The sequence below is a fragment of the Dendrobates tinctorius genome, unplaced genomic scaffold (genome assembly GCF_039654945.1).
Source record: "Dendrobates tinctorius isolate UK_male_01 unplaced genomic scaffold, ASM3965494v1 ptg000120l, whole genome shotgun sequence".
Lineage (NCBI taxonomy): Eukaryota > Metazoa > Chordata > Amphibia > Anura > Dendrobatidae > Dendrobates > Dendrobates tinctorius.
In genome coordinates this window covers 43,148,732-43,171,870 of record NW_027361788.1, presented here as the reverse complement: position 1 = coordinate 43,171,870, position 23,139 = coordinate 43,148,732, and positions in this window count along the sequence as shown.

Sequence of the window (23,139 nt, the reverse complement as noted above, 5' to 3'; positions counted from 1 at the left end):
GACGTTTGTGCTGACGGGGTAAATGACTTTAATGATGGAGATGGAGTCACTTTGCGTTCTGTCGAACATCACTTTCGTCAGTATCCGCCTTTTTGAAGAGGTCACCAAAGCACTGTCGACCACCACTTTACGGCACTTTTTCTCTGAAGATGCTTCGACAGGTCACCCTGAACAGTGGTCATCTGGAGTTGATTCCCTACCCCATTTAAACTGCTTTAGCCAAAACGTAGGAGGAAGCTCCATCATCACCATATACAGCAATCATCCTTTCATCGATTTCTTTAGGCTTCTTTTCTCTAACACTAACAGAACATGCTGGGGTAGATAACTTATTGAACATCACTGGTACAAGAACTTTCTACGTTCACCCTCAAGAGTCTTTGGGGCAATAATCTTTTTATCAGCCATTTTTCTGGATTTGCGTTACGCTCATAAATCTGTTTATCTGCTACATACTAGATGCTTCATGTAACTGTGATATGTCGTACTTTCTACATATCCACTGATATTTCCACTGAATCCTGGAGGCTGTAGCTTTATGATACAAAAGTGTAAATGTCCATAAAGTGAAAAGCACCGAGAATTAACCACGTTATTGACCTTCACTATAGTCTACAGGGTTTACTGTTCTGTGCACTCATCAATGAGGTGGAGGTTGTGGCAGCAGTAAAATCAGAGTATAGAAAGAGAAAGAAAGCGCTCATTGAAGTCTACATTAAGGCTGGAGTCACACACAACGTAGAAAAATACAGACCGTATTGTACGGCCGTAATACGCATAAATGGTCCCTAAACAGTGCTCCGTATGTCATCCGTTCTCAGGGTGTGGCCGCGTATTTTTCTCATGTAAGCATCCGTATGTAATCCATATGGCATCCGTATACCGTTTTTTTCTCGCAGGCTTGAAAAATGGACATATAATGGAGCCCAATGACAGGTTTTCAAACACAAACGAAAGAATAGATATAGACACATAGAATGCATATATAGAGTTGTGGCCAAAAGTATTGACACCCCTGCAATTTTGTCAGATAATACTCAGTTTCTTCCTGAAAATGATTGCAAACACAAATTCTTTGGTATTATTATCTTCATTTTAGTTTGTCTTAAATGAAAAAACACAAAAGAGAATGAAGCAAAAAGCAAAACATTGATCATTTCACACAAAACTCCAAAAATGGGCCAGACAAAAGTATTGGCACCCTCAGCCTAATACTTGGTTGCACAACCTTTAGCCAAAATAACTGCGACCAACCGCTTCCGGTAACCATCAATGAGTTTCTTACAATGCTCTGCTGGAATTTTTGACCATTCTTCTTTGGCAAACTGCTCCAGGTCCCTGATATTTGAAGGGTGCCTTTTCCAAACTGCCATTTTTAGATCTCTCCACAGGTGTTCTATGGGATTCAGGTCTGGACTCATTGCTGGCCACCTTAGAAGTCTCCAGTGCTTTCTCTCAAACCATTTTCTAGTGCTTTTTGAAGTGTGTTTTGGGTCATTGTCCTGCTGGAAGGCCCATGACCTCTGAGGGAGACCCAGCTTTTTCACACTGGGCCCTACATTATGCTGCAAAATTTGTTGGTAGTCTTCAGACTTCATAATGCCATGCACACGGTCAAGCAGTCCAGTGCCAGAGGCAGCAAAGCAACCCCAAAACATCAGGGAACCTCCGCCATGTTTGACTGTAGGGACCGTGTTCTTTTCTTTGAATGTCTCTTTTTTTCTCCTGTAGCTCTGTGTTGATGCCTTTGCCCAAAAAGCTCTACTTTTGTCTCATCTGACCAGAGAACATTCTTCCAAAATGTTTTAGGCTTTTTCAGGTAAGTTTTGGCAAACTCCAGCCTGGCTTTTTTATGTCTCGGGGTAAAAAGTGGGGTCTTCCTGGGTCTCCTACCATACAGTCCCTTTTCATTCAGACGCCGACGGTTAGTACAGGCTGACACTGTTGTACCCTCGGACTGCAGGGCAGCTTGAACTTGTTTGGATGTTAATCGAGGTTCTTTATCCAACATCTGCACAATCTTGCGTTGAAATCTCTTGTCAATTTTTCTTTTCCGTCCACATCTAGGGAGGTTAGCCACAGTGCCATGGGCTTTAAACTTCTTGATGACACTGCGCACGATAGACACAGGAACATTCAGGTCTTTGGAGATGGACTTGTAGCCTTGAGATTGCTCATGCTTCTTCACAATTTGGATTTGCAAATCCTCAGACAGTTCTTTGGTCTTCTTTCTTTTCTCCATGCTCAATGTGGTACACACAAGGACACAGGACAGAGGTTGAGTCAACTTTAATCCATGTCAACTGGCTGCAAGTGTGATTTAGTTATTGCCAACACCTGTTAGGTGCCACAGGTAAGTTACAGGTGCTGTTAATTACACAAATTAGAGAAGCATCACATGGTTTTTCGAACAGTGCCAATACTTTTGTCCACCCTCTTTTTTATGTTTGGTGTGGAATTATATCCAATTTGGCTTTAGGACAATTCTTTTTGTGTTTTTTCATTTAAGACTAATTAAATGAAGATAATAATAACAAAGAATTTGTGTTTGCAATCATTTTCAGGAAGAAACTGAGTATTATCTGACAAAATTGCAGGGGTGCCAATACTTTTGGCCACAACTGTAGCTAGGTCGGGTAAGGAAGATCTGTGAGATGAGGAAAGATGATCAGTTCAGATTTGTCCATATTGAGCTTGAGGAAGCGAGAGGAGAAGAAGGAGGATATGGCTGATAGACACTCTGGGATTCTGGACAGCAGAGAGGTGACGTCTGGGTCATAGAGGTAGATCTGAGTGTCATCAGCATAAAGGTGGTACTGGAATCCGTGGGACATTATGGTAATCCGTTTGGTCCGGTCCAATGGGCATTGCCTCTGTTCGGTCACTCCACCCCTCCTCGGCTTACTGTACGCATTCTTTGCCGTGAATATCGGAGATCGCGTACAGATTTTGCACGTGTGCATTGAAATGGTATCTCAAGCGTGCGCAGTATACTTTGCCCAACTGCGGGCAAAGCCGAAAAGCAGTAGTGCTCATGCGTGTCTGACGCCTTCTTTGGTGCCATGTCTAATCATTGGTGGCAGTGTGCTTTAAATACCATATGAAGCTATGCGCCGGATATGTGGGGGGAGGGAGAGTGATCGCGCGTAGTAAAGCAGCCAGAACATGTTTGAGACACTGGGGTAGCAGTGCACACGCAGAAATGCCTATGTGACGGGTTCGGGCGCGTGCATAGCTGACACCGAATTAACTGATGTTTTTAGCTGGTACCCAAAAAAGTGGTGACAGGTTCCCTTTAAAGGGAACCTGTCAGTTATTTTGGCCGCTATAAGATGTGGCTGCCACCTTTCAGGGCTTAGCTACAGAATTTTATAATGCTGAAGATAAGCCCCCGACCGACGTGCAAGTGAAGAAAAATGCCGCCCTCCTGCTTGGTTCATGGCTCCCCAGCATCGCGCTCTGGCGCAGGCTTACTTATCTGCCCTGTTGAGGGCAGAGCAAAGTACTGCAGTGAGCAGGTGCTGGGAAAGGTGGAAAAGATGGGATGCACCGGACCCAGACCTACGATACCCATCGGACCGGACCGACCCCAGGTGAGTATAATAAAACATATTTTTCTTATGTTTTAGGTTGGATCGGGGGCTTATCTACAGCATTATAAAATGCTGTAGATAAGCCCTGAGAGTATAGCGGCCAAAACAGGTGACAAGTTCCCTTTAGCACAGTCACTTAGTATGTAGTGTACTCATTTATTATGTATAACACCATCCTTAGTTACATAGTTTCCTCTTTTGTTATGTATAACACCGTCCCTTATTATATACCATCCTCTCTAGTTATATATGGTGCCATCCCTTATATAGCTTCACCCTGCTGTTATGTACAGTTCTGTCTCTTACATAATGTATTCTTGTTATTTTTGTTATTCACAGTGCCCTCTTTTATTACATAGTCCGCTCTCTTGTTAGATATAAAATGACTGCTGATGGAGGAGCCGGTGACCAGACTACCAGTCCATTATCTCCTCCATTAGAAAAGAAGCTTTCCCATGCTCTATCAGCCATCATTGCATTATATCTCTAACAAGAGAGGACGGTATGTAATAATAAACAGGGCTCTATATAATCCAATATGTAAGGGACGGTGCTGTACATAACAAGAGAGGGCACTATATAAGGGACAGCTTTATACAAAATACAGGAGACTATGTAATGTATATACATGTATGTTGTGTGGCTATATATATATATATGTGTGTCATGATCCAAGGTGGATCTGCCGACTCCATGCTGCCATACTGCATCCTGCCGACTATGCCAAAATGTAAAGGTTCATCGTATGCAGTGAACAACAGGAGACAAAAAAGGGGTTAACAAAGTTTACGTGACCAATTAACTGATATGTATACAAGGAAACCTTCCGCGCAGGGAGGTGTTGAGACAGACAGTGAAATATACAAAATAGCACAACAAAAGAGTAAAAGTGAAGATAAAGACTTATCGATTGAAGATCTTATTGGAGAACGGTTGGAACTGTTCCTGACGGCGTCACAGTCCGTGAACAAAGTCTTTGGCTCAGTGATGTAAGAACGAGATGCACTGTCTCCTGACTGTGCCGAAGTATCCCGATCCGTTGGTCTTGGGGTCGTTGTACTTGGAAAGGGGAACAGTCTGTAAAGGGCTAGCATCAGCGGCGGTAGCTGAGGAGAGGGAGTCAACCTTCATCCTGCTCTGAAATCGCCTTCCCGCCAAGTCTCCTGTCTTCCCATGCTCCGTTCCTTTTAAGTCCCCCATGCCCCCTTCACTCAGGTGCTCGAACTTCTCCCACCCAGTCAAGTCAGGCACGTCAGGCAAGTCATCCCCCTGTAACAGCGGTGACGGCCCTGATAGTTCCGGCTCCAGAGCGTATTTCTGTCCGATGACGTTAGTCCTGTTCACCCCCTTACAAAGTGTCAACAGGCTCTGCTGAAACTAATTTGTTTGAGTTAGAAACAGCACACCACCGCAGAGTTGTGGAAAAGTGTAACAGAGCAGACAGATCTGTGGCTATCACCACTGAACCTACGACCAGGCATGGTCGTGTGTGATAATGGCCGTAACCTGGTAGAGGCACTGAAGCTTGGCAAGCTTGATGTTCATGAAGGAGTCACAAAAACATATTCTTACTAATAATATATTCTATTTCTTGTTTAAATTGTTTTATTGAACATTTTCTAATACACACATTATGAAAGCTAGCTATGTTCCTTCCTATTGTGAAATGACTCTTATGGACAGCCCATACTACATGAAGTATACAGCTATCCTGCATAGATCATGGGATGTCGGACATCCATTCCTGGCTGCCTTATAGTTGCCATTTCGTCTAAGCATTCACACAATCTTTATTACAGCACACACGCACATACATTCTTATCTATCTAATAGGATGACGACAGATGTCCACACCTGCACTATGTACCTGCTGATCCTGAAATGACTCTTGTGGACGTCCCATACTACATGAAGTAAAGAGGTAGTCTGCATAGATCAAGGGATGTCAGACATCCGGCACCTCCCATCTTCTAACAGTGACGTCCTCTTCTTTGCTTCCCGTGGCGGCACCGGCGCAGGTGCACTGTTCTGTCCTGTCCTGTTGAGGGCAGAGCAGAGTACTGCGGTGCACAGGCGCCGGACCTCTCTGACCTTTCCCGAGATCTGCGCACTGCAGAACTCTGCTCCTGCGCAGGAGCCACGACGGGAAGCAAAGAAGAGGATGTCACCGTTAGAAGATGGGAGGCGCCGGACCGGACCACGACACCCATCGGACCAAAACCAGACCCGGACCGCCCCTGGGTGAGTATAAGCTAACTCATTTTTCTTCTCTTTCAGGTTATATCGGGGGCTTATCTACAGCATTACAGAATGCTGTAGATATGCCCCTGATGGCGGTGCCAGCAGCTGATACTCGAAAAATGGGGTGACAGATTCCCTTTAAAGTATACACACACACACATTCATTCTTACCTATCCAATAGGATGACGACAGCTGTCCAGACCTGCATCCCTCCACCAGAACCTCCACAGTACCGTATGTACTCGTGTATAAGCAGAGTTTTTCAGCACATTTTTTCGTGCTGAAAATGCCCCCCCCCCCCCCCCCTCGGCTTATACATGAGTCATCTGTCCCAGGAGCCATGCATACCAGGATAGGGGATAAAGAGCTATGCATACAAGGACAGGACAGGGGTGGCATGCATACAAAGACAGGATGGGGGGAGCCATGCATACCAGGACAGTGATGGGGAAGCCATGCATACAAAGACATGATGGGGGAGCCATGCATACCAGGACAGTGATGGGGAAGCCATGCATACAAAGACAGGATGGGGGAGCCATGCATACCAGGACAGTGATGGGAAAGTCATGCATACAAAGACAGGATGGGGAGCCATGCATACCAGGACAGTGATGGGGAAGCCATGCATACAAAGACATGACGGGGGAGCCATGCATACCAGGACAGTGATGGGGAAGCCATGCATACAAAGACAGGATGGGGGAGCCATGCATACCAGGACAGTGATGGGGAAGCCATGCATACAAAGACATGACGGGGGAGCAATGCATACCAGGACAGTGATGGGGAAGCCATGCATACAAAGACAGGATGGGGGAGCCATGCATACCAATTCAGTGATGGGAAAGTCATGCATACAAAGACAGGATGGGGGAGCCATGCATACCAGGACAGTGATGGGGAAGCCATGCATACAAAGACATGACGGGGGAGCCATGCATACCAGGACAGTGATGGGGAAACCATGCATAGAAAGACATGATGGGAGAGCCATGCATACCAGGACAGTGATGGGGAAGCCATGCATACAAAGACATGACGGGGGAGCCATGCATACCAGGACAGTGATGGGGAAACCATGCATACAAAGACATGATGGGGGAGCCATGCATACCAGGACAGTGATGGGGAAGCCATGCATACAAAGACATGATGGGGGAGCCATGCATACCAGGACAGCGATGGGGGAGCCCGTGCATACCAGGTCAGGGATGGGGGAGCCTGTGTATACCAGGACAGAGATGAGGGGACAATGCATATCCAGCTTATACTGGAATTAATAAGTTTACCCAGTTTTCCGTGGCAAAATTATGTGCCTCGGCTTATACTCGGGTCGGCTTATACTTGAGTATATACGGTAAACTGTTGAGGTGCAGCTGTGGAGACCCTATTTTCAGAGATGATGTCCTCCACCCAAGTCTCAAAAGGCTGAAAGGGTCTTCAGGAGAGGTGGGTAGTCGAGCGAGGCTATCAGACGGTCATCTCTGAAGCTGTAGTGTCATCCTTCCTATGGATAAAATCACAGGCGGATATACTATTGGTCCTCTTCTGTCTGTGTCAGCCAGTGATTCCAATGTATAACTCATTTCCTGCAATGAGAAACACAGCACATTAATAATTTTCAGGCAATCAAGATGAATACAATCAATCCTATCCCTACCACTATGGGCTCTAGCAAAGATAAGAGTATGTTGTTTAACCAAACTCCGATAAACTCCATCCAGGAGAAGGGATTTTTGTTGCAGCTCCTTTACCATATCCATGTTTCTCTCAATAGAATCATGTGCATCTTCAATCCAGAAGCACCTATTACAGCACAAGTTCCACCTTCAATTGCTAACTGGTAGTCAAAACCATTTCTGTCCTGAAGGGCTACCTTCCTAATCTGAGCAACCCGCTCATTAAGAGCATGAATAGAACTTATGGTTTCATTAACTATTCATTGCATTATATTATTATATTTATTTGGCTTTTTACTAGTTCTACTCCCCAACCTGTCCGGGATATTTAGAGTCCTGATGGCGGTGCCGGCAGCTGATACCCGAAAAATGGGGTGACAGATTCCCTTTAAAGTATACACACACACATTCATTCTTACCTATCTAATAGGATGACGACAGCTGTCCAGACCTGCATCCCTCCACCAGAACCTCCACAGTACCATATGTACTTGTGTATAAGCAGAGTTTTTCAGCACATGTTTTCATGCTGAAAATGCCCCCCTTGGCTTATACATGAGTCATCTGTCCCAGGAGCCATGCATACCAGGATAGGGGATAAAGAGCTATGCATACAAGGACAGGACAGGTTAGCCATGCATACAAAGACAGGATGGGGGGAGCCATGCATACCAGGACAGTGATGGGGAAACCATGCATACAAAGACATGATGGGAGAGCCATGCATACCAGGACAGTGATGGGGAAGCCATGCATACAAAGACATGACGGGGGAGCCATGCATACCAGGACAGTGATGGGGAAGCCATGCATACAAAGACAGGATGGGGGAGCCATGCATACCAGGACAGTGATGGGGAAGCCATGCATACAAAGACAGGATGGGGGGAGCCATGCATACCAGGACAGTGATGGGGAAGCCATGCATACAAAGACATGATGGGAGATCCATGCATACCAGGACAGTGATGGGGAAGCCATGCATACAAAGACATGACGGGGGAGCCATGCATACCAGGACAGTGATGGGGAAGCCATGCATACAAAGACAGGATGGGGGAGCCATGCATACCAGGACAGTGATGGGGAAACCATGCATACAAAGACAGGATGGGGGAGCCATGCATACCAGGACAGTGATGGGAAAGTAATGCATACAAAGACAGGATGGGGGAGCCATGCATACCAGGACAGTGATGGGGAAGCCATGCATACAAAGACATGACGGGGGAGCCATGCATACCAGGACAGTGATGGGGAAGCCATGCATACAAAGACATGACGGGGGAGCCATGCATACCAGGACAGTGATGGGGAAGCCATGCATTCAAAGACAGGATGGGGGAGCCATGCATACCAGGACAGTGATGGGGAAGCCATGCATACAAAGACATGATGGGAGAGCCATGCATACCAGGACAGTGATGGGGAAACCATGCATACAAACACATGACGGGGGAGCCATGCATACCAGGACAGTGATGGGGAAGCCATGCATACAAAGACAGGATGGGGGAGCCATGCATACCAGGACAGTGATGGGAAAGTCATGCATACAAAGACAGGATGGGGGAGCCATGCATACCAGGACAGTGATGGGTAAGCCATGCATACAAAGACATGACGGGGGAGCCATGCATACCAAGACAGTGATGGGGAAGCCATGCATACAAAGACAGGATGGGGGAGCCATGCATACCAATTCAGTGATGGGAAAGTCATGCATACAAAGACAGGATGGGGGAGCCATGCATACCAGGACAGTGATGGGGAAGCCATGCATACAAAGACATGAAGGGGGAGCCATGCATACCAGCACAGTGATGGGGAAACCATGCATACAAAGACATGATGGGAGAGCCATGCATACCAGGACAGTGATGGGGAAGCCATGCATACAAAGACATGACGGGGGAGCCATGCATACCAGGACAGTGATGGGGAAACCATGCATACAAAGACAGGATGGGGAGCCATGCATACCAGGACAGTGATGGGGAAGCCATGCATACAAAGACATGAGGGGGGGAGCCATGCATACCAGGACAGTGATGGGGGAGCCCGTGCATACCAGGTCAGGGATGGGGGAGCCTGTGTATACCAGGACAGAGATGAGGGGACAATGCATATCCAGCTTATACTGGAATTAATAAGTTTACCCAGTTTTCCGTGGCAAAATTAGGTGCCTCGGCTTATACTCGGGTCGGCTTATACTTGAGTATATACGGTAAACTGTTGGGGTGCAGCTGTGGAGACCCTATTTTCAGAGATGATGTCCTCCACCCAAGTCTCAAAAGGCTGAAAGGGTCTTCAGGAGAGGTGGGTAGTCGAGCGAGGCTATCAGACGGTCATCTCTGAAGCTGTAGTGTCATCCTTCCTATGGATAAAATCACAGGCGGATATACTATTGGTCCTCTTCTGTCTGTGTCAGCCAGTGATTCCAATGTATAACTCATTTCCTGCAATGAGAAACACAGCACATTAATAATTTTCAGGCAATCAAGATGAATACAATCAATCCTATCCCTACCACTATGGGCTCTAGCAAAGATAAGAGTATGTTGTTTAACCAAACTCCGATAAACTCCATCCAGGAGAAGGGATTTTTGTTGCAGCTCCTTTACCATATCCATGTTTCTCTCAAAAGAATCATGTGCATCTTCAATCCAGAAGCACCTATTACAGCACAAGTTCCACCTTCAATTGCTAACAGGTAGTCAAAACCATTTCTGTCCTGACGGGCTACCTTCCTAATCTGAGCAACCCGCTCATTAAGAGCATGAATAGAACTTATGGTTTCATTAACTATTCATTGCATTATATTATTATATTTATTTGGCTTTTTACTAGTTCTACTCCCCAACCTGTCCGGGATATTTAGAGTCCTGATGGCGGTGCCGGCAGCTGATACCCGAAAAATGGGGTGACAGATTCCCTTTAAAGTATACACACACACACATTCATTCTTACCTATCTAATAGGATGACGACAGCTGTCCAGACCTGCATCCCTCCACCAGAACCTCCACAGTACCGTATGTACTTGTGTATAAGCAGAGTTTTTCAGCACATTTTTTCATGCTGAAAATGCCCCCCTTGGCTTATACATGAGTCATCTGTCCCAGGAGCCATGCATACCAGGATAGGGGATAAAGAGCTATGCATACAAGGACAGGACAGGTGAGCCATGCATACAAAGACAGGATGGGGGGAGCCATGCATACCAGGACAGTGATGGGGAAACCATGCATACAAAGACATGATGGGAGAGCCATGCATACCAGGACAGTGATGGGGAAGCCATGCATACAAAGACATGACGGGGGAGCCATGCATACCAGGACAGTGATGGGGAAACCATGCATACAAAGAGATGATGGGGGAGCCATGCATACCAGGACAGTGATGGGGAAGCCATGCATACAAAGACATGACGGGGGGAGCCATGCATACCAGGACAGTGATGGGGAAGCCATGCATACAAAGACATGACGGGGGAGCCATGCATACCAGGACAGTGATGGGGAAGCCATGGATACAAAGATATGATGGGGGAGCCATGCATACCAGGACAGTGATGGGGAAGCCATGCATACAAAGACAGGATGGGGGAGCCATGCATACCAGGACAGTGATGGGGAAGCCATGCATACAAAGACAGGATGGGGGAGCCATGCATACCAGGACAGTGATGGGGGAGCCCGTGCATACCAGGTCAGGGATGGGGGAGCCATGCATACCAGGTCAGGGATGGGGGAGCCTGTGTATACCAGGACAGAGATGAGGGGACAATGCATATCCAGCTTATACTGGAATTAATAAGTTTACCCAGTTTTCCGTGGCAAAATTCGGTGCCTCGGCTTATACTCGGGTCGGCTTATACTTGAGTATATACGGTAAACTGTTGGGGTGCAGCTGTGGAGACCCTATTTTCAGAGATGATGTCCTCCACCCAAGTCTCAAAAGGCTGAAAGGGTCTTCAGGAGAGGTGGGTAGTCGAGCGAGGCTATCAGACGGTCATCTCTGAAGCTGTAGTGTCATCCTTCCTATGGATAAAATCACAGGCGGATATACTATTGGTCCTCTTCTGTCTGTGTCAGCCAGTGATTCCAATGTATAACTCATTTCCTGCAATGAGAAACACAGCACATTAATAATTTTCAGGCAATCAAGATGAATACAATCAATCCTATCCCTACCACTATGGGCTCTAGCAAAGATAAGAGTATGTTGTTTAACCAAACTCCGATAAACTCCATCCAGGAGAAGGGATTTTTGTTGCAGCTCCTTTACCATATCCATGTTTCTCTCAAAAGAATCATGTGCATCTTCAATCCAGAAGCACCTATTACAGCACAAGTTCCACCTTCAATTGCTAACAGGTAGTCAAAACCATTTCTGTCCTGACGGGCTACCTTCCTAATCTGAGCAACCCGCTCATTAAGAGCATGAATAGAACTTATGGTTTCATTAACTATTCATTGCATTATATTATTATATTTATTTGGCTTATTTACTAGTTCTACTCCCCAACCTGTCCGGGATATTTAGAGTCCTGAGGTGACATTTGTGCCTCAGTCATCCTGTCTATATCCTCCTGTTTTATTTTTTGGAGTGATCAGGAGTTCACCATCCACTCCACAATAAACTCTCCCTCCCACAGGAGTAGATATCTCTCCCCATATACCAGGGGTAGGATGGGAAAAGACAAATTCAGGAGTGGTGGCCCTAACATGGGGTTCATTATATTTTGGATATGTTAGGAGTACTAACATTCACATTCATTCACACATACATATCCAAAGGTATTAGTGACAATTCATACCTGCTTCAGGTTCTTAGAATTTGCACTCACGACATGAAATTTGAGTAGTGAAAGCAAATGAGAAAATAGGGTTCTCACCCGTTTATGACAGAGTAATGCACCTACATGTAATGAGTGAGCACAGCACTAACCATCAGATAAGTAGCACACTTTATATAGTTAAACACAACTAAAAATCCGACTCACCCCCTCCCAAGGAGCAACGTCTAGAATGTTCGTGAGGTGAGAAGAGAAAGTCAATTATCGTCTTTCAGCTTGGCTCAGATGGCACCTAATCATGGACCAAGAAATAAAATATTTGGTGACATCACAAGTAATAACTGATGGGGGCAAAACCAACAACCAAAACATTAATGAGAAGACAAATAAGAGCCAATGCAGGTGGCGCCAACAACCATAACATTCTGTGACATCACATGACGAATCTAATGGGTGGGTAATCAACAATTTCAACATTCTGTGACCTCCCAAGTGGTGGCTGTTACTACCGGCTTCCATTGAAGTGCATTGCCCAAAATACAAACAATATGAATCCTACCAATATGGGGGAATATTTGAATAGATTTTCTATATATGGAGCTAATATGTACTGTATATACATCCGGGTTTTACAAGGTTTTCACAAAATTAGTTGGATTTATATCTTTGATCTGGATTGTATATCACGATATGTCTCAATAACACCCAACAATTACATAATTATATCCAGGCTACATGCGTTCGCTTTACAGAATATGATCACGTTCATCTCCCAGATTTGTATGATTTTAAAACAATATATTGGCCAAAAATTGGGAAGGTGTTGTGTTCCAGTTATGGCTGAGGAGATTCTCTCCATTATTACTATGCTATGGATGTGATCAGCAAGAAAGTCAGAAACCAGTGAGATGTGATGGAGAGTCGGTAAATCACTGTCTTTTCTGTACTGGGATACATAGGATGTGATGGGATTTATCTCTCTTTACTATTGCAAGAAATGCTGTAAAATATGGATGTCACCTAATCTGAGGGGCTCAGTATTTTGGACCTGCTTGTATTATATACAATAAAGGCCCCTTAATGAATAAAAAGTAAGTGAGAATTAGATGATAGAAAAGAATGAAGGACACAAGAGGCGACATAGAGCCGACTTACCTCTCTCCCCAGTAACTGCAATCCTCAAATGGAATGTCGGCTCTGCAGTTCCTTAAACGATGAGTGTGATGTCATAAGGCTAGGTGGTGGAGCCAGAAACCACAGCATTCCGTGACATCATCAGCAGGAGCAGCAGCTGCTGTTTAAAGGGACCAGACCAAGACATGCAGCCAATTCATTAGCTTATAGATGAAATGGACCTTCTTCCCAGAGACATAGCTTTTTTATTTTTTTTTGGTCAAAATTGCCATGTGAGGGCTTGTTTTTTGCATGATGAGTTGTTCTTTTGAACGACACCACTGGTTTTAACATATTGTGTACTGAATAACGGGAAAAAAATTCCAAGTGCGGTGAAATTGCAAAAAAAAGTGCAATCCCACAGTTGTTTTTTTTTGGGTATCTTTTACCATGTTCATTAAATGCTAAAACTGACCTGCCATTATGATTCTCCAGGTGAATATGAGTTCATAGACACCAAAACATGTCTAGGTTCTTTTTTATTTAAGTGGTGGTCTCCATTTTTCGTGATATGGGGCTGATTCTGGTAAGCGCAAGTTAAATGCCGCTGTCAGAGGTTAACGGCAGCATTTAACTAATTAACAGCTGCGGTTGGATTGCGATTCCACCCATGGCTGTTGCGGGCACATGTCAGCTGTATAGATCAGATGACACATGCCCGGAAAGGCACGAGCTCAGCACCGAAGCCCTCACCATACAGGGGGTATCCGACATTGGCATACTATTACACCTAATGTCGGAAAGGGGTTAACTAGAGGCACCTGGTTATTTATGTTCCAACCCCATGGATACAGTCAAACACCTTGGTCGCCTCAGAAAGAACTTTTTGAATCAGGGCTACCATCCAAGAACAATTTGAAACCAAATTACAAAAACCACCAGAACATCAAGGAATCATCTCCTACATTACAAAGCTAATATAGAAAATAATCAGGTGCCTCCATTAGTCACCCACAATCCAAATCTGGAAGTGCTAAGGGGACCGGCACGGAAATTACAACCTTTACTACGAAAAGATGCCCAATTACAATCCATTGTTTCAGACCCCCCACTGCTGTGTTTTAGGCAGCCCCAAATCTAAGGGTACCGTTACACCTAGCGACTCACCAGCGATCCCGACCAGCGATATGACGCGGTCAGGATCGCTGGTGAATCGCTGGGTGGTCGCTAGTGAGCTGCCACTCAGGCAGATCTTACCAGCGACATTGCAGGGGACGGGGATCGCTACATACCTGTCAGACGCGGCGATCCTGCGTCCCCCCGCCCGGCTCCACGCGTCGCTCGTCGGCGCCACAGGAAGCGCCGCAGGAAGTGACCGACGAGGAATGGTCCAGGAGCTTCTCGCGCGATCAGTGATAACCAGCGGGGGAGCCGGTCGTAGGTAAGTATCAGACACAGCGATATCGCTAGCAATATCGCTATAACGTCACTAGTTATAGCGATATTGCTAGCGATATCTCTTAGTGTGACATGCCCTTAAAGGTGCTGTCACACTTAGCGATGCACCAGCGATCCCGACCAGCGATATGACGCGGTCAGGATCGCTGGTGCATCGCTAAGTGGTCGCTAGTGAGCTGCCACACAGGCAGATCTCACCAGCGACATCGCTGGGGTCAGGGGTCGCTACTTACCTGTCACACCAGGCGATCCTGCGTCCTCCCACCCGGCTCCACGCGTCGCTCGTCGTCACAGCAGGAAGCGCCGCAGGAAGCAGACGACGAGAAACAGTCCAGCCTGTTCTCGCGCGATCAGCGTTAACCAGCGGGGGAGCGGGTCGTAGGTAAGTATCACACACAGTGATATCACTAGCAATATCGTTATAACGTCACAAGTTATAGCGATATTGCTAGCGATATCTCTTAGTGTGACATGCCCTTAAATATGAACTTAAGCACAACTACCAAATGGTGCTCAAGTAGCTCCCAAACCGTGCTTTACTTGTAGAATAAACTTGGCATACAAGAAATTGCTTAGGTGGAAATTTAATGTAATCCATGTGTTGTAGTAAAAGATATACACTACCGTTCAAAAGTTTAGGGTCACTTAGAAATTTCCTTATTTTTTAAAGAAAAGCAGTTTTTTCCAATGAAGCTAACATTAAATGATTCAGAAATACACTCTATACATTGGCAATGTGGTAAATGACTATTCTAGCTGCAAATGACTGGTTTGTAATGCAATATCTTCATAGGTGTATAGAGGCCCATTTCCAACAACCATCACTCCAGTGTTCTTATGGTACTTTGTGTTTGCTAACTGTGTAAGAAGGCTAATGGATGGTTAGAATACCCTTGAAAACCCTTGTGCAGGTATGTTAGTACAGCTGAAAATAGTTTGGCTGATTAGAGAAGCTATAAACCTGACCTTCCTTTGAGCTAGTTGAGAATCTGGAGCATTACATTTGTTGGTTCCATTAAACTCTCAAAATGGCCAGAAAAAAAGAACTTTCATGTGAAACTCGACAGTCTATTCTTGTTCTTAGAAATGAAGGCTATTCCATGCGAGAAATAGCCAAGAAACTGAAAATTTCCTACAACGGTGTGTACAACTCCCTTCAGAGGAGAGCACAAATAGGCTCTAACCAGAGTAGAAAGAGAAGTGGGAGGCTCCACTGCATAACTGAGCAACAAGACAGGGACATTAGAGTCTGTAGTTTGAGAAATCGACGCCTCACAGGTCCTCAACTGGCAGCTTCATTAAATAGTACACGCAAAACGCCAGTGTCAACGTCTACAGTGAAGAGGCGACTCCGGGATGCTGGCCTTCAGGACAGAGTGGCAAAGAAAAAGCCATATCTGAGACTGGCTAATAAAAGGAAAAGATTAATATGAGCAAAATTACACAGACTTTGGACAGAGGAAAATTGATAAAAAGTTGTTGTGAGTTCATTTTCCCCTTCACCGTCGATGTCTGATGAACTCCGTCTTCTGGTGAAGGAAGGTAGTGAGGCTGATTACCAAACACCTGATCTGGTAGATGATGACTGGGTAACAGGAAATTCTGACTGGATATAAGGCAGCCGACGCCCTTCTGAGTCGCTGGTGATTTCTCTGCTGGATTCTTGGAGACCAGTCTGATTCCTGCTTCCCAAAGATAAGTTTTTGCTCTGCTATTGAACTTATTAGTTTTGTTTACCTTGTTTTTTGGAGTTCAGCCATTCCCGGTCGGGGGTGTGCCGAGTTCCATTTTTGTCTCTGATCAGTTTGTCTCTTTGCTCTGTCTTCAGAATTTACCTGAGTGCTGATATAGTCTTTTTGAAGTCCTAGCGACTTCAGGGCCTGTTTTTCCTATCAGACGGTTGGGACATTTTTTGGCAGGGTTTTTTATGGATTGCAGACAGCAGCTTTTCTATCCTGTCCTTTTTAGTTAGCTTGGGCCCCATCATTTGCTCAACCTATCTTTCTATCTGTGTTAGTGTTTTCATCTTGCTTCACTGTCATTATATGTTGGGGGCTGCCTATTGCTTTGGGGTCTGCTCTGGGGCAGTTTAGATTTCCCCTTTCTTTCTTTAGGCCTATTTAGTTCTCCGGCTGTGATCGAGGGGTCTAGGGCATCGTAGGAACCCCCCATGGCTACTGTTAGTTGTTGTGGATAGGATCAGGGGTCTGCAATCCGATAGCTACCAACCTCTCCGGTTTTCTGGACTTAGCTTGTATTTTTGTTTTTTCCTCCTTCGGTGACTCATTCATAACAAAAAGTGTTATGGACAGACGAATCCAAGTTTGAGGTGTTTGGATCACACAGATCATTTGTGAGACACAGATCAACTGAAAAGATGCCGGAAGAGTGCCTGACACCATCTGTCAAGCATGGTGGAGGTAATGTGATGATCTGGAGTTGCTTTTATGCTGGTAAAGTGGGAGATTTGTACAAGGTAAAAGGGATTTTGAATAAGGAAGGCTATCACTCCATTTTGCAATGCCATACCCCGTGGACAACGCTTGATTGGAACCAATTTCATCCTACAACAGGACAATGACCCAAAGCACACCTCCAAATTATGCAAGAACTATTTAGGGAAGAAGCAGGCAGCTGGTATTCTATCTGTAAAGGAGTGGCCAGCACAGTCACCAGATCTCAACCCCATTGAACTGTTGTGGGAGCAGCTTGACCGTATGGTACACAAAAAGTGCCCATCAAGCCGAACCAACTTCTGGGAGGAGCTTCTGGAAGCATGGGGTGAAATTTCTCCAGATTACCTCAGCAAGTTAACTGCTAGAATGCCAAAGGTTTGCCATGCTGTAATTGCTGCAAAGGGAGTATTCTTTGACGAAAGCAAAGTTTGAAGGAGAAAATTATTATTTCAAATTAAAATCTTTTTTTCAAACCTTGTCAATGTCTGGACTAGATTTTAAATTCATTTGGCAACTTATTTGATTAATAAAAGTATGAGCTTTCATGGAAATCACAAAATTATCTGGGTGACCCCAAAACTTTTGAATGGTAGTGTACATACAAACGTTTTGGTCAATCAGACGTTCCTCAGTGTACCGACTGCAAAGTGGAATATTGGTATGTGTGATAGCTAATGTTGTCCACGATCCGTAAAGGCTATTACAGCCTATTTAACATGGCCTATATATGTGACCAAAAGAGGAGATGCCTTGTGTTGCTGTGGTGTAAGGGGACTGCGATGCAGTGTCCACCGCTGGTCGTGTGACACCGCGTCGCAGTCCCCTTACACCACAGCAAGACAAGGCATCTCCTCTTTTAGTCACATATATAGGCCATGTTAAATAGGCTGAAATAGCCTTTACGGATACTGGACAACATTAGCTACAGTATCACATATACCAATATTCCACTTTGCAGTCGGTACACTGAGGAAGGTCAGATTGACCAAAACGTTTGTATGTATATCTTTTACTACAGCATGTGGATTACATTAAATTTCCACCTAAGCAATTTTTTGGTGCTATAACTCGGTCATGACGGGGAATTACCAGTTGTAGGCCTGAGTTACACAACTAGGATCCATGGTATTAAACAAATGACAAAAAAGAAGCCTTAGAGTGCAACTAGACCAAGCAGCCATTACCTAGAGCCAAACAGGGCAACGATTAAAAGCCAACTTTCTGTCATGTCATCTATTAGTGGTATACAATTAAAGCATTTTGCCATTCCACCAGAAGCACACCTATAAAAAACAATGGTCTTTCCTACAAAGCAATGAGAATCAGAGGCCATGTTGTCATGAACTTTGCAGATAGCAGAATTAATGGTGGTGCATCAGTAATCCAAGACATTAATAGTCATGTGGATACAGTCTGGAGAACCAATGTTGGTGGTGAAGACTGGGGCTAAGTAAAGTCCTTGGCTCAGTGATATGCATTAAGGATATGGAGAGCATGTATTGCTAAATGGAAGGGTATAAAACAAATAAAAGTTTACTCCCCCTCTAGATGTCCAACTTTCACCATTAGTTAGTTGATTCCATCCTTCTTTGCAAAATCCAAGAAAACAAAAACAAATATGGACACCCATTTGCTGAAGGATTGCAATCTGGCCAGGACAACATGTGCATGGAGCGAGTATGGCCTTCTTCCAACACTGATGTCTTAATATATTGGCCCTAGTTTGTATGACAATGCTTCCACTTTTGGAAGTAGTATTGATCCGCAGAACAATTCGATATCTATGCTCTGCTGCTGTCCCCTAAATATAGAACAATGGTGAAAAAAATTCACATTGATGGACTCTAGAATATACCTAACTATGACTATTGAAAAAGAAATCTGGGTGGCTTATAAATGTGTCTAGTGATTTAGGCTATATAAACTGCCATTTAAACCACCATCTAACCTGCAATGCTTGTGATTATTGTTACATTCCATGGTAAAGTACTGTCCTGATCAGGTTATAATGGACTCTTGCCGAGCCTTGATGTACAGAGGAGTGGATGCCACTTTTGTCTGTGCCACATCAAACCTGCACATATATGATCATCTGATCCGGTCAATCTCCTGAAATTTGTGGCCAGGTGTTGTCTTTGCTTGGAAATATTGTCAAGAGGAATTAACAGCATTTTCGTTTGTATGGCATCGAACCAAAACTGGTATGATTTTGTAATCTGATATTTATGGCAGACTGTCGACTTTGTTTGAACATAATATTGAAATCTCTACACAAGTTCAAATCCCCAGAAAGCAATTCTGGATTATTGGGATGTTTTTGAAAATAAAAAAAAAAAAAACTTTGAACTATTTACGAGAGAGTTTTTCTGTATCATGGTGGTGCAGACCTTTCATCACATTAAGCACACCTTATGCTATTATCAGCTGGATTGTGATTTCCAAAAACAAAATAAGCAGGTTTGCCGGTCCTAATTCAGACCGCTACAAATGGCTCTATTGTATTTGTGCAAACAGGAGACCTTTTTTGCACAGTGCAGATTACATTGGCAATGTTATTTTATAATTTTTTTTTTATTATTTGTGTCTCTACTGCTGTTGACAAACTGCATATTTTACTTGTCATTTTTGTTTTACTTTATTATCACAGTGGCAGTTTTATTAGTATTGTCTATACCTCTTCAGAAGCATTTTGTCATTTGTATTGCCATTTTATTCTGTGTATATTAAAGCCACTTTAGATGAATTTACACGTGCCAGTCTTTTTTTTATTTTTTTAATCATGATTTTCTTCACTCTGTAGTCCATTCTATTTTTGCTATTGCTAATTTTATAGAGCGCCTCCATTTAATATTATTATTATAACCTTACTATGAGGCCTCATCCAAACGTATGTTTTCGCTCATTCAGCAGAAAAAAAGAGCATGCTGTAATCAGCATTTAGTCAATCGGTTGTGAGTCACTTTCTTGCATGCAAGAAAAAAGAAAAATAATTGCAAAGCTTCTCTTATGAAATACAATGTAAAAAAAAAAAGGACAACACAAGGATAACGTGTGCGATTGGCGATTTTCACAGAAAGGTAGAAATGTATGGGTTATTTTGATCAGTTTCTTGGATAAAAAAATGACTGGATTGTACTACACACACAGGGTCTGTATAAGAATACAAACATGTCGCTGAATTATTTAAAGTATTTAGAGAGGTGGTTTTACCTGAATTGATACAGGAGTTCCATCTTGCCCCCAAGTTAGGACAACTGACAGAATGTCTCTCTGAAGCCATTATTGTTATTCTGAAATCAGGCAAAGATCCGTTGCTTTCAGAATCTTACAAGCCTAGCTTGCTCCTGCCAATTGATTTTCAAGGGAACCTGTCAAATCCCCGTGCCCCCGGAAGCTTTTGACTAGTCGATGGGGAATTAGTTTCCCCAAACTAGTCAACCCACTTAGCATGTTATCACACCCACGTCAGCGTGATAACATGATTTGCTAGCGCTATACAAACCTCACGCATGCTGTAGAAAGCCCAGGGCCCGGGTAAAGGTACTGTCACACTTAGCAATGCACCAGCGATCCCGACCAGCGATATGACGCGGTCAGGATCGCTGGTGCATCGCTAAGTGGTCGCTAGTGAGCTGCCACACAGGCAGATCTCACCAGCGACATCGCAGGGGACGGGGGTCATTACTTACCTGTCAGACGAGGCGATCCTGCGTCCTCACGCCCGCGTCCATGCGTCGCTCGTCTCCACAGCAGGAAGCTGACGACGAGAAACGGTCCAGGACATTCTCGCGCGATCAGCGATAACCAGCGGGGGAGCGGTCGGAGGTAAGTATCACACATAGCGATATCGCTATAACGTCACAAAAACCAGTGACGTTATAGCGATATTGCTAGCGATATCGCTTAGTGTGACAGGCCCTTAAAGGTTAACTGCGTCCTTTCACAGACAATTGCATTGGGCAGGGGCACACGGCAAGGCTGCCCCCTGTGATTGCCATAGAAAAGCTGGCAGCTTGTATTAGGGTACATATTAGTATTCAGAATTTTATATGAGATGAAGAGAAATGGCCCTGTTTGCGGATATGCTTTTATTCATGGCAGACTCAGGCCCCTCTATAAAAAAATACTATGGAGACCATCAAAAGATATGGGACATTTTTAGGTCTGAATATAAATTAGGATAAATCTGAGATTTTACCGGTGGATAATAGATTCTTACAACCAGATGAAAATGTGATTCCTCTGAAGGGCAAGTTGACTATGAAATATTTAAGTATATGGATGTCCCTATTTTGGATTAGGAAAAGTTCAACCGTGATCCTTTCTTGGTAAATTTAAACTCAAGGGAGAATTGTGGCATAGACTCAACTTGATAAATATGATATAGATGCCCCAGTCATTATACACTGCTCAAAAAAATAAAGGGAACACTTAAGCAACAGAAAATAACTCCAAGCAAATCAAACTTCTGTGAAATTAAACTGTCCACTTAGGAAGCAACACTGATTGACAATCAATTTCACATGCTGTTGTGCAAATGGAATCAACAACAGATGGAAATTATTGGCAATTATCAAGACACCCTCAATAAAGGAGTAGTTCTGCAGGTGGGGACCACAGACCACATCTCAGTACCAATGCTTTCTGGCTGATGTTTTAGTCACTTTTGAATGTTGGTTGTGCTTTCACACTCATGGTAGCATGAGACAGACTCTACAACCCACACAAGTGGCTCAGGGTAGTGCAGCTCATCCAGGATGGCACATCAATGCGAGCTGTGGCAAGAAGGTTTGCTGTGTCTGTCAGCGTGTCCAGAGGCTGAAGGCACTACCAGGAGACAGGCCAGTACACCAGGAGACATGTAGGGGGCCATAGGAGAGCAACAACCCAGCAGCAGGACCGCTACTTCCGCCTTTGTGCAAGGAGGAACAGGAGGAGCACTGCCAGAGCCCTGCAAAATGACCTCCAGCAGGCCACAAATGTGCATGTGTCTGCACAAACGGTAAGAAACCGACTCCATGAGGATGGTCTGAGGGCCCGACGTCCACAGATGAGGGTTGTGCTAACAGCCCAACACCATGCAGGACGCTTGGCATTTGCCACAGAACACCAGGATTGGCAAACTCGCCACTGGTGCCCTGTGCTCTTCACAGATGAAAGCAGATTAACACTGAGCACATGTGACAGACATGACAGTCTGGAGATGCCGTGGAGAGTGATCTGCTGCCTTCAACATCCTTCAGCATGACCGGTTTGGCAGTGGGTCAGTAATAGTGTGGGGTGGCATTTCTGGTACCTAATGGCAGTTTCGCCATAGGTAGACTGACTGCCATTAGGTACCAAGATGAGATTCTCAGAACCCTTGTGAGACCATATGCTGGTGCAGTTGGCCCTGGATTCCTCCTAATGCAGGTCAATGCCATACCCAATGTGGCTGGAGTGTGTCAGCAGTTCCTGCAAGATGAAGGCATTGAAGCTATGGCCTGGCCCGCCCATTCCCCAGACCTGAATCCGATTTTGAGCAGATCTGGGACATCATGTCTCGTTCAATCCACCAATGTAACATTGCACCACAGACTGTCCAGGAGTTGGTGGATGCTTTAGTCCAGATCTGGGAGATCCCTCAGGAGACCATCCGCCGCCTCATCAGGAACATTCCCAGGCGTTGTACAGTAGGGAGGTCATACAGGCACTTGCATTTCCCCTATAGAAGCATTGTAGTGGCTATTAACCTGGTGCCATGAACAGGCTCGGTCTGGCCTGGCGGGGTACCGGGTAAATGCCCGGTGGGC